Genomic DNA, 16,689 nt, shown 5'->3' on the forward strand with positions numbered 1-16,689 from the left:
ACAAAATTCAGAAGAGATTAAAACTGAAACGAATTTCTTTCATCGCTGTTCAAGTGAATTCTTTATATAAAATTAAACCCCATTTAATTACATTACTCTTAAAATCAGTATAGTTTATATTGCAATAGTTTTAAAATATCTATGTATATTCTTTTAAATAACTATACAGATATATGTACTGTTTTTCTCAATAATATTCGCCTTTTATTACGACTCTTTTTTGTGAATAAACTGTATTTGAATAAATTTTAATATGTATTTTGTAGAGATAATTAAATAGAGTTTACTGTAACAGGTTTATCTAACGAAGAAAGTGTTTGTTCTTTATCCTTACTTGAACCTTGTGCGAATGACACTGTATCACTTCAATGTCACTTTAATTAACAGTGGACGAGAGTCACCTGGTGGTTTGAATTTAAACATACTAAATTTTTTTTTGTTTTGTTAAATTAGCTGTTTATAAATGTATATTTTTTATATTTTCTTAAATAATTTTCCCATATGATGAAAAAGTCTTATGTAAAAATATTCCAGAATAAAGGCAAAACACAAATTATCATACTCACTGTTTTAGGGCATCATACTTGTTTTGGGCATATGAATGTTGTTCAAATTTTATTAAAACTTTAAAAATTACATATAAATAATTTTATTTCGAAATTCCTCCACTATGCACAATTATGCGTTGTAAACACGTCCTATATGTCAAAAAAGAAATAAAAATAATAACATATGAGTATCCTATGTCCACTCTTTAACTATAGATGCATGCACCTTTGTCATGTTTATCGAAGGACAAACAAGATCCAACACATGCAAACATACACCTACTAAATAGCAACTAAATATAAACGTGAAGCCTAAAAATCCAATTGCTTTGTTTAAGAAAATTAAACCATTTAAAGTATATATGAACATCCTGTTATTGTTTTTTTAGCAAATGTTACCATTTCTTTCTTTTTCAGTTTGTTTCTTGCTTTTGACCTTTAAGTATTTTCCTTTTTTTGTTTCATTTTTTCATTCCATTCTTGATTTGTTGGCTTTTGTCCTTTGCTAATATTTTAGCTGCGATTTTAAATAAATATAAAAAGGAGAAAAAAGTTGACTTTTTCACTTAACCAGCCACAAGTTCTATTTTAAGTAACTAATCTTTTACAATTGTGATTTTCAACAGCCATAAATTATGTTGTTCTTTGCTATTTAGGTTTTATTTTTCAATTCTTTTCTAAGATCTAGGTCTATAATTCTTGTTGGAAAAAATAATAATAATGTGTGTGGTATTTCATTTGTATTTGTTAAATGGTTCTTAAAACACCCGGGAAAAATTAAAACATTTAGTAATTTAGTAATTTTTAAATAGATTATTAAAATTGTACTTAAAATTTTTAAGAAGAATTTGTTATATCATACTGGTAGTATACAGATCTTCTTCTAACATGTAATGTAGAAATATTTTTTGTTTGAAAAAAATTTTTGAGTGTTTCTAGAATTCTTTAAATTTATCGTATATTTTTTTACAAGTTTGTTATACATATTTGATATATTATCTTAAGTTTCCATTTCGTTTCTTTTTTGACCAAAGCTATAATTTGTTTGCTCGTTGAATGTGTTCGTTTTGCGTTTTAGCAGAAATGAAAAAATGACTTTTTGTATAAAATTTATTTGGTTTGTTAAACATTTGGTTTCTAATGACACCACAAAGGAAAAATAATAAGAAATATAATAAGTTTTACTTGAATAAGATCCCACACTTAAGATACTCTACGGAACAGAAAGAGAGAATTTTTAAATAAAGCTTTAACATATATTTCTTGATTATATTATATATCTGAGAACTTGGAGATAAAATAAAATTTAAGAACTTGTTCCTTATTATTAAATGAAATCAGAAGTTTAAATAAATCCATTACAACATTAGGTGAAACATTTGACAAAAATACATATTTCAATCACACTAGACTATTTCATTGTCCAGACGGAATGACATTCATATGTCATGATACAACAGGACATATACTTTGTATGTATCTATTTTTAGTTAAACAAACTGAGAAATCTGTACTCATTGCTATAAACTCGGCCTTTGAACTCGTAATTAATACAAATTTTACATAAATAAAAAAAATTTGAGATAAAAATTCCAACAAATTTAAACACGAACAAAAAACACACATACATACATTCATAATATGTATTTTATGCAAGTATATAAAAAAAAGTTACAAACCTAAAGAGTTAATTAATAGCCGACACATAAACAGTCTATAATCACTTACACAATAGGACTGTAAAACTTCCATGTCTACACTTAAAGGACATTATTATTATTAACTTTTATTTGTAAAACACAACAAAAGGACAAAATAGGACAACAACAGAAAAGGAAATATGGTGGCTGAAGAAAAATACAAGACAAAAGTGAGCAGCAAACATAAAAATACTTCAAGTGTTTTGTCAAACGGAAATACGGTAAAACTGTAAAATGCAAATATAGCTTTATTTTATATTTTACTTTACTTTTTTTAAATTCCTTAAAAGAAAATAAACAAAAAATATAACCAAGACATTGAACTTTACATTTAAATTGTGGCATTTAAATAGTGACATTTTTTAAAGATTAAATCGCTCGTTACGAAAAAAAAATTAAAAATATTTAAATATAAAGAAACTTGTAAATTTCCTTAGTTCTTAGAAAATTAAACAAATTAATTTAATATTTATTTTATCATAAGTATTTATTGTCTCAATTTTGCAATTGAACTTTTTTCAATTTATTTTAAGAGTTTAATAAAGTTAAAAGCCTATTTAAATACCCTTCGCTTAGAGTGAATATGTGCTAAGTCGATATTTTACAAGTGTATTAATATTGAAATAATCATATTAAATGCATTTATTTTAAATTCTTACTTATATTACATATTTTATTTATATTTCTTAATTATAAAAATCAAAGAATAAAAGAAATCTCAAAATGGACTTAACAAGTTTACATACAGAGCTAACTACATACTTAAATGTATGTTCTGTTGTTTGGAAGAAAGCTGAGTATTATTAAATATTTAAATTTATATTTAAATGAATAAAAACTTGACACTTCACTAGTTACTCTTTGATCTACTGGTAGTGCGAAAAGGGTTCATTATAAAATTAGCAACCACCTGCTAATATTTAAGCATCAAAAGTGTTTGTTCATATAGAAATAATCCTAAACTATAGGATTAATCTATAAATTATGAGTTCATTCAACACACTTACAATATATATATAACCCTTTAACCTTAAAATTATTTCTGCAGAAAGAAATAACATTATCTTATTTGATATAAAAAAAAGCAAGTAGACATTTGCAAGAAATAACAAAAAAATAAAAACATTGTGTCAATGAAATTGGACAAAATATATATTAAATTCTATTCTATTAATTGTAATAAATACAAATCGGTTTGTTATTCTGTTATTCTACTAAAAAATGCATATAACAATTGTAATAATACAACAAATCAAGCAAAAAATACGACAATCGTTTATTTAATGCTGCGTAAATTTGATAAAAAAATAAACACATTTTTATATTTACATTTATTTAAGAAAGCAAACACAATAAATAAATACGTACTTATTTTATAAATACAATAATAATCGTGCAATTGGCTTCATCCGCCACTTTGTTATACATGGCGCTACAAGGATACTCGTTTAAAGCTTAATAAATATGTATATTTTTAGACTTTTTATTTGGTGCAAACATATCTTATCATTATATTAATATTTTTACCATATAATTGTGACAAACAATTTAGTTCTGCTTTTTATTTATTTATACCTTAAACGTTTGCCGTCGGCCATATTTTATTAATCAATAATAAAAGTCAATGAAATTCAATTGTCTAACGCACATTTCTTCTTCAAAAAAAAATCGAAAAGAAAATTGAAAGAAAATCGCTTAAAGCAACAATTGTTTCTTATTGTTATTGTTGGTTGTACAACCAAAAACCACCTCCATTATTAATTTTATTCTTTTATATTTTATCATCTCTAAATCTGGTCACATGCTTCTTCTAAATGTCAACATTTACTTACGGCTTTCTTTCTTAAGATTTTCATATTCGCATACAAAGAAAACAATTCATTTTCATTTCGCTACTCTCTCCCACAAAAAAAAACTTCCTCAAATATGTCTATTACTTTTGGGTGTGAGTTTGCTTAAGTATTTATAAAGTATACAGGGGAGCCGAAAAAATGTATACTGATTTTTAGAATTATAGCTAAAGATATGTGCAGGAAAATTACATTGAACACTTCTCCCCGAACGTCCTCACAAATAATTAGGATTAAACTGATGTTTAATGGGGCTACTGGATCCGGCAATTGTTGACAGAACTACTCCGATTGAGTTCCAGAAGACTTGGGACTGGTAACGCAATACAACACTCATACAACAGCAATGTTTACGCATTTCGCCTTCTTTTGAAGACTTCTCACAACTAACATCGTTATACAAAACACCAAAACCATTCAAATTACAAATCTTCATCTTCATACAGAGTACACTCGCACAACACGTGCAATCACACTCTGCGGTTACAATTAGATTTACTGAATACATAAACCCATTCAATGAACCATGCCCCGTAAGAATAATCACAGACTGAGTTTAAAATAAAAATCCTTCCTCTTCTCTAATGTCCTTTTTGACCTAGAAGCTATTTTACTAGGTATCATTTGGAGGGGCTCCCACAAGCATTGGCTTCGTTGAGAACATAAGGTACAGCGGAATACAACTTACATCCCTCTGACACTATAGTATCTTACGATACCCACAGCAGACAACATCGCAGACCACACGCATCATATGAAGCTCCATTCACTCATTATACCACACCAACAATCCTACGGTCCAGATGCTGTAGTTGAGTAGGAACAAGTCACTTTATGTTTTTGCCTTCAAAAGATAAAGCATTTTAAAGCTACACGCCAATAATACGAGGCAAATTAAACTACTATATAGAGACCAGAAGTAAAGGCAAAATGAAATAAATTTTTCTCGAAATGTTCTTTATTGACAAGCAGAACCAAAAGGAGTCAGAATTATTAAAAGATTACCGTCTACAAGTGGACCAAAATAAGTCATAGATATATGTATGTAAAATAGATTCGGCACAGTGGAATATAACATTCTAATATATTTCCGATTGCCCTGCTCATAAATATTCGCATTAAACATTCAAAGAGTTTATTTATTTGGTGTTTCTAACAAATGGCTGTTGCTGTTGTTGATGTGGTTGTAATGCTTTGAAAAAAAAGGAGTTGAGAATATACTAACACAAACACGCACTCACTCACAAAAATATCCTTTTTTATACATATGTATGTATGTTGGTTTTGGCATATTTATGAATATCTGTGCATAAATTACAATTATTATTTTGGCTGGGTTGTTGAACCATTTTAGATTATTATTGTTTATAGATTTTGGGTTTGTTATTTTTTATGAATATAAATAAAAATAAAACAAGAAAAAAGTAAAAGTTCAAGAAAAACTTGTAAACAACAGTTATTTTGTATGAACGAATCATAACAAATAAAAGCCTATGAGGCTTTTATTTGTTATGAGAATGAAAAGTAACAGGTATCACTCTCACCACCTCAGGATATGTTTGTATGTATATGTTCATATGCGTTTGATTTTTAAAATTATATACAAAATAAAGTTATACATAAAAAAGTTTATATACGATTAATCGATTATTAAAATTACTATGAAAAAGTTTTACCAAATAAAAAATGAAATGGCCAGAATATAAGTATTTTTTGGAATTTTTATGAAATTCTCACAGACAGTTTTATCCTCCGGTCAGACCGGTTTTTAGTGACATCATGGTGAAGGTCATGTTAAATTTAGTCCAGTCTTATTTGAAATTCTATTGCACACAAAATTGTTTGAAGAAGATATTTTTTTTTGGAAAACGCAATTTCATATTTTATCTTTGGACATCTTTTTAAAGTTTATTGACACAGATACCTGTGTTGTCATTCACTTTTTTATAATCCTTGAAAAATGTTACTTAAAAAGGGGCTTTTTACTTGTTTATTTTCTTCTTAAAAAAATAGGTAAAAAAATATAACAAAGAGTTTTGTAGTAGCAACAAAAGTTTTGTATAAATCAAATATAAAAAATCAATTTTATAAAGAATTTTCTAGTTATTTAACACCGAGTTATAGAAAAAAATCTACAGATTCAAGATTGACATTTATTGCTTGTATCTATGTTTTGATTTCTTTGATTTAAACAAATTAAATTACCAATTTAATTTGCATTTCCAAATTCATATATGCATACAAATTGATTACTTTTTGTGTTAAAATGTAATTATAATTAATTAAACCAACTATCCACCGCTAGACACGAAAAAACTTATTAATCCTTTAGTTTCTAAGAGACTTTTTATTTATTTTATTTAACAATATTTACATACAAAATTTTAATTAATAATTAGTTTCTTTCCACTTTTATTGTTGGACTGTTGACAATTAATGGACTTATAGAACTTTTGAATGTCCTTTAACCTATAAAACACGTGCAGACTTAACAGCCTTTGTTAACGACATTTGCGTATTTTTGGACATTTATAATACAGCAATAAAATAAATCGTAGACTTTCTGTAAGTTTTTTTTTACAAAAATAACTAAATCTTTATCTATCACGACAAAAACTCGTTGTATTAAATGTCTTTGTCATAATTTATATACGAATATAAATATTTTAAAGAAACTAACGTTAAAATGATTGATGATTATTGAAAAGATGATTTTTTTAATGATGAAACGATTGAATGATTGAATGGCACATGTTAACAAAGAAAATTCTATACAATTAGATGTTGACAGTGGAATCATCTTGCAACACAAAAATACAACTTTATCAATAGACGCAGGCAATAGAAGAAATAAATTGAAAATATTTCATCTCAATTGTATTTTCTATGATTGCTTCTATCAATGGAGGAAAAATTAACTTACGACTTATAAACATAAATATTTGAATTATGCACAATTAGTTTTTGCATTACATATTTATTTTTATGTTCGTGCCCTGTCCAGAGAATTTTATATTTTCATATGATTTAAAGAAAAACACACGTGTTTATATTAATACACATGATACAAATTTCAGAGAAATGTGAAATAAACTAAATTATAAATCAAACTTCTACATTAAGGTGTACCATGGACCAATTTCATGTAGGAATATCTCTAAAACTATGAGTATATACAAAAATACTGAACAGGAAAAAAGAACTTTTTATGAAAGAGGCTTCAGCTCCCCACATTTGTTGAAAAAACTTCCAAAATCAACTACGGTTAGAAACACTATTTAATTCCTTATTAGACATACGCTATAGACAATTGACTACAAATTACATTTAAAAAAAATTATTTATTTAATTGATAACGAGAACTCATTACCAAGTAATGTATGAAATAATTACATATCCTACAATACTCATTACCAAAAACTGAAAATATTTTACTGGGTTTGAATGTTGATCTCATATGATATGTTCAAAATGGATCTCAAAAAAGTTTCAGCATATCTCCAGAAAAATAATTAAAAATTTTGTTAGATTATTCCAAACTCCAAATGCAATATTATTGGCATTAAAATTCCAAAATAATCTAAAAAATTCTGAATTGGTTTATCTATTTAGTTCATAGGTTAGTCAATACAGTAGTTTATAGGTAATAGACTATATAATGTATAATAGGATAGTCAATATAACTACTACATAGTTAATTGACTTGTAAACAGATTAGTCCAGACTCCAAAAAAAAACATCGATTACAAATAATTGGATTATTCTAGAATTTTAAAATATATACGTTAATGTGTTTTAAAAATTATTAAACATTATTCTATTCCTTCTTACACATACATAACTACGTATATATTAAAGTCATAATAAATCATTAATTTCGTAGAAAATTCTGGATTTTTGAACAAAAGCATGTTTTATTTTAAAGTTATTTTTAATCCTTGTAATGAAAGTGTCACATTGCCACAGCCACTTTTTTAATCCTAAATAAAGAAAGAAAATCTTAAATTACCTTGAAACGTGTTGATGTTGAAAGGTAAAAAATAAAACAAAAAAAGCCCAAATCTTTATAAATTTTAAATTTTAACGATATTCTTTGTTCACTTTATGTTATTAATTATCTACTTACTCTTCTTATAGTATTCTTATAAAAATTCTTAAGTTATTTGCCAGAGTTGGCGTAGAAAAGAGTCATTGGTTTTAATACTTTTTTTTTTTCATTAGAAAACTTGTTATCCATCCTCCACAAAAATATAAAATTTCTTAAGAGTAGCGAGTTATTTTTTTTTATATTTTTTTTTAAAAATTATTCATCAGTTCACTTCCATAACTACAAGATATAATTTGTGTTTTTTATTGTTTAAGTTAACATTTGCTTATTTGTATTATTTTCTTTTGTCCACGAACCAACCAGTCAACCATCCAACCATTTATCCAGTCTTAAGTATTGTTTGAATGTTGAGTGCAAAAGTGTAAGCACTGACATTTTCTATTTGACACCTGAGAATTAGTAAAAGTTATCTTTTCTCTCTATATATTCTTATAAAATTGATAGTAATTTCGAGAACTCTGCAAGTACAACAAAAGCTTAAGTTTCTTAACTGCTTTTATGCTTCAAGAACTTTTTGTTTGTTACGCTTTACAAATTTGTAAAACAGAAAAAAATAACTATTTCTGTATTTCTTTTACACAATTGTTTTATGCATTTAATGTGAATACACTTTACAAAATAAATTTTGACAAATAATAATTATATTTTAACAATTCTTTGATGAAATAGAAAAATATGCATCTTTGATTTTTTGGCTTTTCCACTAATATCGAAATCATGTCTAAATATTTCTAAATATTTGATAATTATTTATCAAAGCTTTTTCTAACATGATTTTTTTTTTGCAGTGTAGGTATTAAAAGAAAAGAAGTTTAAATTTGTACATTAATTTTTAAAAACTTTTTTATTACTTTGTAATGGCATTGTAAATGGTGTTTGCAAAACAAAACACATATAAAATTTAAAATTAATAGACCCTTAAACCTGTAGAACAATATCTAAAGAGTTAATAAAAGTTACAATTATTGTATAGGAAATTGAAAATGTAGTCATAAAACCACATAATGGGATAATTTTGTTGTCAATTTTGGACATAATTTTTGAATGATACATAATTCTATTATGGCGTATTTTTTTGTTAAAAACAGTTCGCATTCCCTTTTAAACTATCAAAAAATCTTTATATCTGATTTCTTATAGAACATTTCTGCAATAGGAGTGGAATTAGCAAAGTAATACTACAAACATTTATTTTTGATTTATGAGTTCAAAGAAAAAAAAACTGAATTTTGGAATTGTAGTAAATAGAGGATATGTATGTAACTATTAAACCAGTAAAATATATCATCTATTCAATACATTACTCCTGTACTTGAAATAAATTAAATTTCTTTGTATCCAAAGTACTTTAGTTGCAGGAAAAATTGACTACTTAAAGAGTTTGTAAACAATACACAAGTTAATCTATTTCACATTGAATATTTTTAGAAAATATAATTTCATAGAATTTTTGTTGTTGTAGATTTATAGGAAATGTGTATTAAAACAATCGACTAATCGGACACCCCAGTCCTCCCTTAAAAAATCAAATAAAAAGTTTATATATTTTCTATATACATAAATATGTATGTATTAAGCACTAGAAATAAATGATAAGTAAAATCCCATTTGAACTTTGTGCAGCCCACACATATTGGTCAATGTAAATAAGATTGTGGCAGACTTGTAGACTGACAATTCCCTAGTTATTATAGCAGTGAAGGATGCTTCATACTTAGTCAAAATCATAAATTAGACGTAAAAATGGTTTAAGTCATTTGCCCCCCATGGTTGTTGGCTGGCAAAGCAACAGGACATTTAAGCCACATGTTGATGAAGGTAGAAAAAAGAATATTTTAGACATGTACATATGTATTATATTAATTTTGCATAAGAAACATGTGTATTTGGGGGGGAATTGAAAGTGAATATCCTGTTTCGAATGACATAAAAACACAAATCTATGAACTATGAAGATACACTCAGTAGTTTAATTTGACAAGGACAATCATTGAAAGTTGTTGTAATGTAGTGATAAAAACTGAAACGTACAAACATACAAAAGTAGACCTCCCACACACATACACACATACATAAGTACATATTAAATTGTATGTATATGTTTGTATATATTTGTAATGGTTTCATTGACCTGACATGATTTTAAGGAAACGGAAGTATTTTATTTCGTCTTTTATTTTGCTTTCTGAAATTATTTTGTTTTATTTCAAACAAAATGAATAAAATTGACATGTAATAAAACTTTCCATAGAAAATCAATGAAATTTTTTCTTAAATTCATTGCAACAAAAGAATAAAGAAACTTTAATTAATAAGATTTTGATAAATTTCTGTTTAAATGCAGGGATATTTATTTCATTTAGAAATTTCCACTACCCATATGAAACTTGGTTTTTTACTTGGTTTTGGGTTAATTTACCGCCACAAACTTTTAGTCCCCATTTTTCATTGTGATTGATTGCAAATTAATGTTAAAACTTTGGAACTTTTGTATTTATGTTTGTTGGTGTACTTTGTTTTGTTTGCTGGTTTATTTATTTGTTTGGCGGTAGTTAGAATTTGATGATTTCCTTTTACTTTTCCTTTTCACTTTTCGGACTATATTCATGATTTTAACACGAAATTTAGCAGGTTCTTTGTTCAAGTACACGCAAACAAAATCCCACACACATAATAAATTTCAATATTCACTGACCATATTTAGTCTGCCATTGAACAAACAATTCTGACAGAATACCAGCCATTCAACCACATAACCAATCAACAACAACTGCTTACGGAAAAGTACCGTCTCCAACTTAAATTTTCATAAAATACGTGGAAAACTTTATTTAATTTTGCATTTTTATTTTCATAGTAAAAGCTCTTTTAAGGTTTTTCATTATTTTGCAATTGATAAACAAAAAATATTTCTAGATGTTATTCATATTTGACAGTGAGTGGCCATGTATTAGAAACTTTTAAATATATTATTATTCTCTGAAGGGATGTCTTTGGAAACAAGTGTGGACCGATTTGTATTTAATGAATTTCTGGCCACTTATATAGAACTTCTTTGCGGAAAATTTTGTCATGTTGAATAAACAATATATGGAGAATATGCGAAATCGTGAACCAATAATTTATTTTTTATATATTTCAGCTCTCTAGTTTCTCGTGCTTTTAACAGACAGACAAACCTAACTAGATGGTCTTAGAAGCTAACAAACTCCCGGAATATATTTATGGGTCCATATATTACTCATATATCCATATTGTCAACCACATTTTTAGAATGGAAGTGTTGGAAGAATTATTGTAAAGTAGAAATTTGTAACCGCTTATGTCCTATAGGCTAGGTTATTGAATATTGTTAAATAAATTAAATTAAAAAAAGAGTCATTTTATTTAACCACACACTGTATTTACGAAATTCATATTCATGACCGAATAAAACAGTCAATAACACGCAAAAACTGATAATCTTAAGGAAGAGAAATAATGTGACCACATTCCTTAAATGATTCCAACAATTTTTACCACATAGTAAGTTTGTGTGTATTTTTATTGAAACATATGAATGGAATGAAGATGAGTATGAATGAATTAGATATTCATTAGCTCTAACGTGGGTGTAAAAATGATTAACTAAAATCGCTGCTAACGAACGTGAAAGTTAAAAAAGAACATTGTAATTTTCTTCTTAATTCCAACCACTCACTATTGTCGTTAGTTGGTTGCCCTTGATTTTTTTTCCAGCAACATAATGATGATGATGATATGCCATGAGAAAAGTTTTTCAATTGAGTAATCTGAAAAAAGTTATTTGAAGAAAATTTATATATTCTTGTAATGAATTGTTGTGGATTTCTCAGTTGTTTTTTTTTTTCATTGATTTTTTCCTTTTAATTATAAAATTAACAATGTTTATTATACTTATTACTTGAGTTTTAATTAATTCGCTTAACACTTTAGAAGAGAGTCATAAAAATGTAGTTTATATTTTTACTCTTAAAAAATATAAATTAAAAATCAAGAATTAAAAAACTACTATCTTCTATGAGTCCATTATTTCACCTAGACCCCATTCAGCTAAACCCTCCGAATAGGGCTTTTAAGTTAATAATCATGTTTATGAATATACTGTTCTATACTAGCCTCAATTTTATATTTATAGGTCTTCAATTGGCCCTAGTCCCTTCAAAATTTGACTTAAGTGTCAAAAATTGTATTCAACAATAAATGGTAAGTATATCTGAGGCAAGGTACAATTCAACTTAAATGCTTTATTATGAAAACTAAATCACATTGTATTTTTGTAACAGGTGTAGGGTATTATATAAACTAATAAAAGAAGTAAAATTTAAATTAAAGAAATTAAATAAAACTTAAATTATTAAAAATTTAATTTTTTTTTTAAATTTGCATTTAAGAAAAAAATAATAATTCTGAAACTGTTGTTGAGCTTAGTTTTGTGGCAGTAACAATAGTTAAGTAAACTATATTTTAAGGATTTGTAACAGACTATATTTTAAGGATTTGTAACAAAGATTCAACACCATGTATGATACCATCTAATTGGTTCACTACAATTCAAGGAAGCAAAAAAGTATTTTTGATTATGATTATGTATGATTATCATTACATTTTAATTTAAAAATATATAAACATACCACAAACAATAAAAATGTTTGCTGGGAGATGTAACAGCTTCAAAAAAAAAACTTCGAAAGTTTTTCATTTAATATTTTATTAATAACATCAGATGAATTTGTAAAATGGTTTCCTATAATCTAAAGGTCAAGTAATTAACGCAGTTTCTTTAATATTTAAATCGACGAATTCACCATTGAAACCTTAAATATAATTTAAGTGTTCAAAGTTAACAAAGTTAACTTGGGATAATCAGGTATTTTGGTAAAGCATTTATTTAACTGGAAAATAAAAAATCCATATCACAACATCAAGAGAACAAACGAAAAGGGAAGATATTTTATGTAAAATTCTGTTTGGCGATAGCGGGGATTAAATTTTGACATTTACCAAATAGGAGTTTCTAGAATACGTGTAAGAGTACTTTGCTTAAATTATATTAGTGCTATAAGTAACCAATCAAACTACAGGTCGCAATTTTGAAGATAATTCAATGAAATTTGGTACATGATCTTTTATTGTCTCAGGGATGAAGCCTATTGAAATGGTTAAGATCGGGTTCATTATTTCACCTAGCACCTATAAAACTAAACCCGCCAAATAGGGCTTTTGAGTTTTTAATTATGTTTAATCTATTTTTATTAAATCTCTGTACTAGCCTTAATACTGTCCTACGACATTAAAAAAAACTATTATGCATATTACAATTTTTTAATAAAAAAGTGAAACTAAATCAAAAAACACAGTTCCCACCTCAGAGCAAAATTTTGCACGCACACCTAAAAATTAAATAACTGTGATTTTTTAAATCTTCTTTGCTGACAAAATTGTGATAATTTCTTAATTAATGTGTAAATATTTCATCACTCTTAATTATCTAATACTCTCTTGCTCTTGACTTTTAACAGAATTATTTTGTAATAACAAAATTATGAAATATCTTTCAATTTGCATTTAAAAAGTCCTCTTACATATTTTTAAAAATAACAACATTCCTTATTTTATTTATAAATAAGTATGTATGTTTGTTTGTATATTTTTCATTCTTGTCTACATTTCAATCTAAAATTAACCACAACAAATTTAAGTCATTGTCTAAATTTGTCGTTTGACTAGTACACACATCAGGAATGTTGTTTATTCAACAATTCCGTGTAAATCTCCCACTTAAAGGACTCAAAGAAAACGTACAAATATATGAAATTCGTCATAATAATAAGTTTTAATTAAAAAATGCCTGCGACTTTAACCCCGTTAGTCTTATTTTCACCTGTCAAAAATAAATTATTATCTAGATCTTAATACATTATTAGGGTGGGATGTTAGTGTATGAAACAGCGTTAAATGGCTTGAAAACAAGCACAAAAAGTCCTGTTAAGAATAATTTAACAAAAACGTTAATTAACTTTTCGTCATCTAAATTTCTACAGAATTTTCACGATTTATTTTATACGTACTTCAGTTGTTGTAAGTTTATGACAGTTACTTAAAAAAAAAACGTCACCAAATAAAATATGAAACACACATATTTTCACCCACTCATGAAGTTAGTCTGTAAGTCACTCACCAACCATTGACTTACATACAAAGTAAGTGAGTGAGTCAGTCAGTCTAGAATCTAAATGGAATGGTTTGATGAGAAAATTTTTCAAAGACGTCATATTTAACAAAGAAAAATGTCAACATTTGCAAAAACAAACTTAAACTAACTAGTCAGTCAACTAGAAAACAGAAGTGTTTTAGCGATTATCGTTTAACACAACAATACAAGTAGTAGACACAGTTTTATATTTTGAATACATATTTTGGTATGACAAAATGTCTTTCTCTTTGCACATATTTTGTAAATATATCCCTAAAAGGTCCTAAAAAGAACTGATTGTTTTATCAGATTGTTATTTTTTGAAAGCAACAAAGAAGTTACAAACAATATTCAAAAGAAAAAAAAACATCCTGAAATGTTAATATTTTTTATGTTAAAACATTTCCATTTTAAATTCTAATCTTATCTGAATGCCTATCATGTAATTTAAACTACTTTATATCTTTATATGTTTATATGTATTACTTTGATTTTATACATAAACTTGTTGCTTTTTACAATCATGCCACAAATGCATTAAAAATATTAAAAAATATTAATAAGCTGTTAAATTTATGAAAATTTTATACAAATATGCAAACATGTGTTGTCACTTAATATATTTTACTTTACACAAAATAAAATACACACTATATGAATGTATGTAAGTAAAATCTACAAAATAATTCAAATTTATTTAACATTTAAAATGTTTATTTATGTGAGCAGTAGTTAGTTAGTTAGTTAATACTTTGATAATTTTAATTAAATAAAAAAATCAATAACAAACGATTTACATACATTGTCAAAGGCAAACAAAATGTGTAGCTATTTTTATTGCTAGAACATAAGAAATGATCGGTATTGTGTATGTCAACCAATAATGGATATTAGTAGATGTATAGTCACACGTTCTAATATGGGGATATAGCTCAGTGGTAGAGCATTCGACTGCAGATCGAGAGGTCCCCGGTTCAAACCCGGGTGTCCCCTGATTTATTTTTTTTTCATAAAATTTTTCTATATTTTATTTAAAACTAGCAAACATCTAAAGTAGTATTTATTGTCTGAAAATACCTTTTGTAACGCATAGAAATATTGGTTTTACAACCATCCTTAAGTATACTAATCGACTCTAGGTTTTGGAGCTCATAATTATGTTACATTTTATAGCAAACATATGGACAGAAATCGGTAGAACTTTGTTCTATATAAACCTAAAGCTTTTCTTAGTTTTCATAATGGTCGGTCCTCATACATACGTTCTACACAAGGGCAAAACTATCTGAGCCTTTAATGGTTCATGTAGTAAGGAAAAGATTTATACTAAGGAGAAGATTTATACTATCACCTCTCTTGTTCCTACTGGTTATTGAAGATGTTTTGAGCTCTATAGAGACCAAAGGCCAGGGAATACCTGAATTTATTTGGCAAAGCGAAAATCCTGAGCATAGGTGTCAGTGAAATCGAAGGTTTACAAGTAGGACGTCAAGTTTTTTAAAATATCCCAATTTCTGCCACTTGGGCTGAGAGATAGATAGTGATGGAGGGTTCAGATTTGGATGTTGATGAAAGGAACAAAAAGGCAAAACGCAATGTGTTTCAAAGCAAAACGCCTGTGAATATATTGTATAAAAAAGCGTTATGGTAAATAGAATACATAATAGTTAAATATCTGTATAAATACTGTGTTGTAAATAAAATAAAAAAAAAAATAATATTTGGTTGCCTAAAAACTGAAAAGTATACATTGAAATATTTTTATATCATGCAATAAAGTATGAAATTAAAAAACAGTTTTATTTAAAATCTCGAAAAAATGTAAAAAACTCAAAAAAACTATCTTATGAATACATAAAAATCAAGAGCAAAATAAAAAAAATTTTTATGGCTTAAAAATAATGCGAGCAGAGTGAGTGTATTGAAAAATAAACAATAAATTTTAGACAAACATTGACTAAATATAAAAATATATACCTTATAATAAAATACAAGCAAGGAAATAAATGCAGGAGTTCCTACAGTTCCTTTAATAGAAGAGATTTGCAAGGTTTGCAGAATTAACAAGAGAAAAAATACTTTTTTAAACTTGATTATGCCATGTTCGAGTACTTGTGTTTTAACGCGAATTAAAACGAGAAAATATATAAAAACTGAAGGCCATTATTTTGTAAAATACTAGGAGGGAAAAAAACTAAAGAGAAATTCAAGGGAATTGTATGGAACAATGACACGAAAGTGATTTGTGGTTATGTATGGATGATACCAA

The 16,689-nt window shown here is 26.6% G+C and overlaps 1 non-coding gene across 1 annotated transcript; it reads left to right on the forward strand.

Annotated features, from left to right (window-relative positions):
• The first annotated feature begins 15,341 nt into the window (after positions 1 to 15,341).
• Positions 15,342 to 15,413, forward strand: Trnac-gca. Its single transcript has one exon. It is a non-coding gene; the product is annotated as a tRNA-Cys (tRNA).
• Positions 15,414 to 16,689: the final 1,276 nt, after the last annotated feature.

Source organism: Lucilia cuprina, chromosome 4 (assembly GCF_022045245.1).
Source record: "Lucilia cuprina isolate Lc7/37 chromosome 4, ASM2204524v1, whole genome shotgun sequence".
NCBI classification, from domain to species: Eukaryota; Metazoa; Arthropoda; class Insecta; order Diptera; family Calliphoridae; genus Lucilia; species Lucilia cuprina.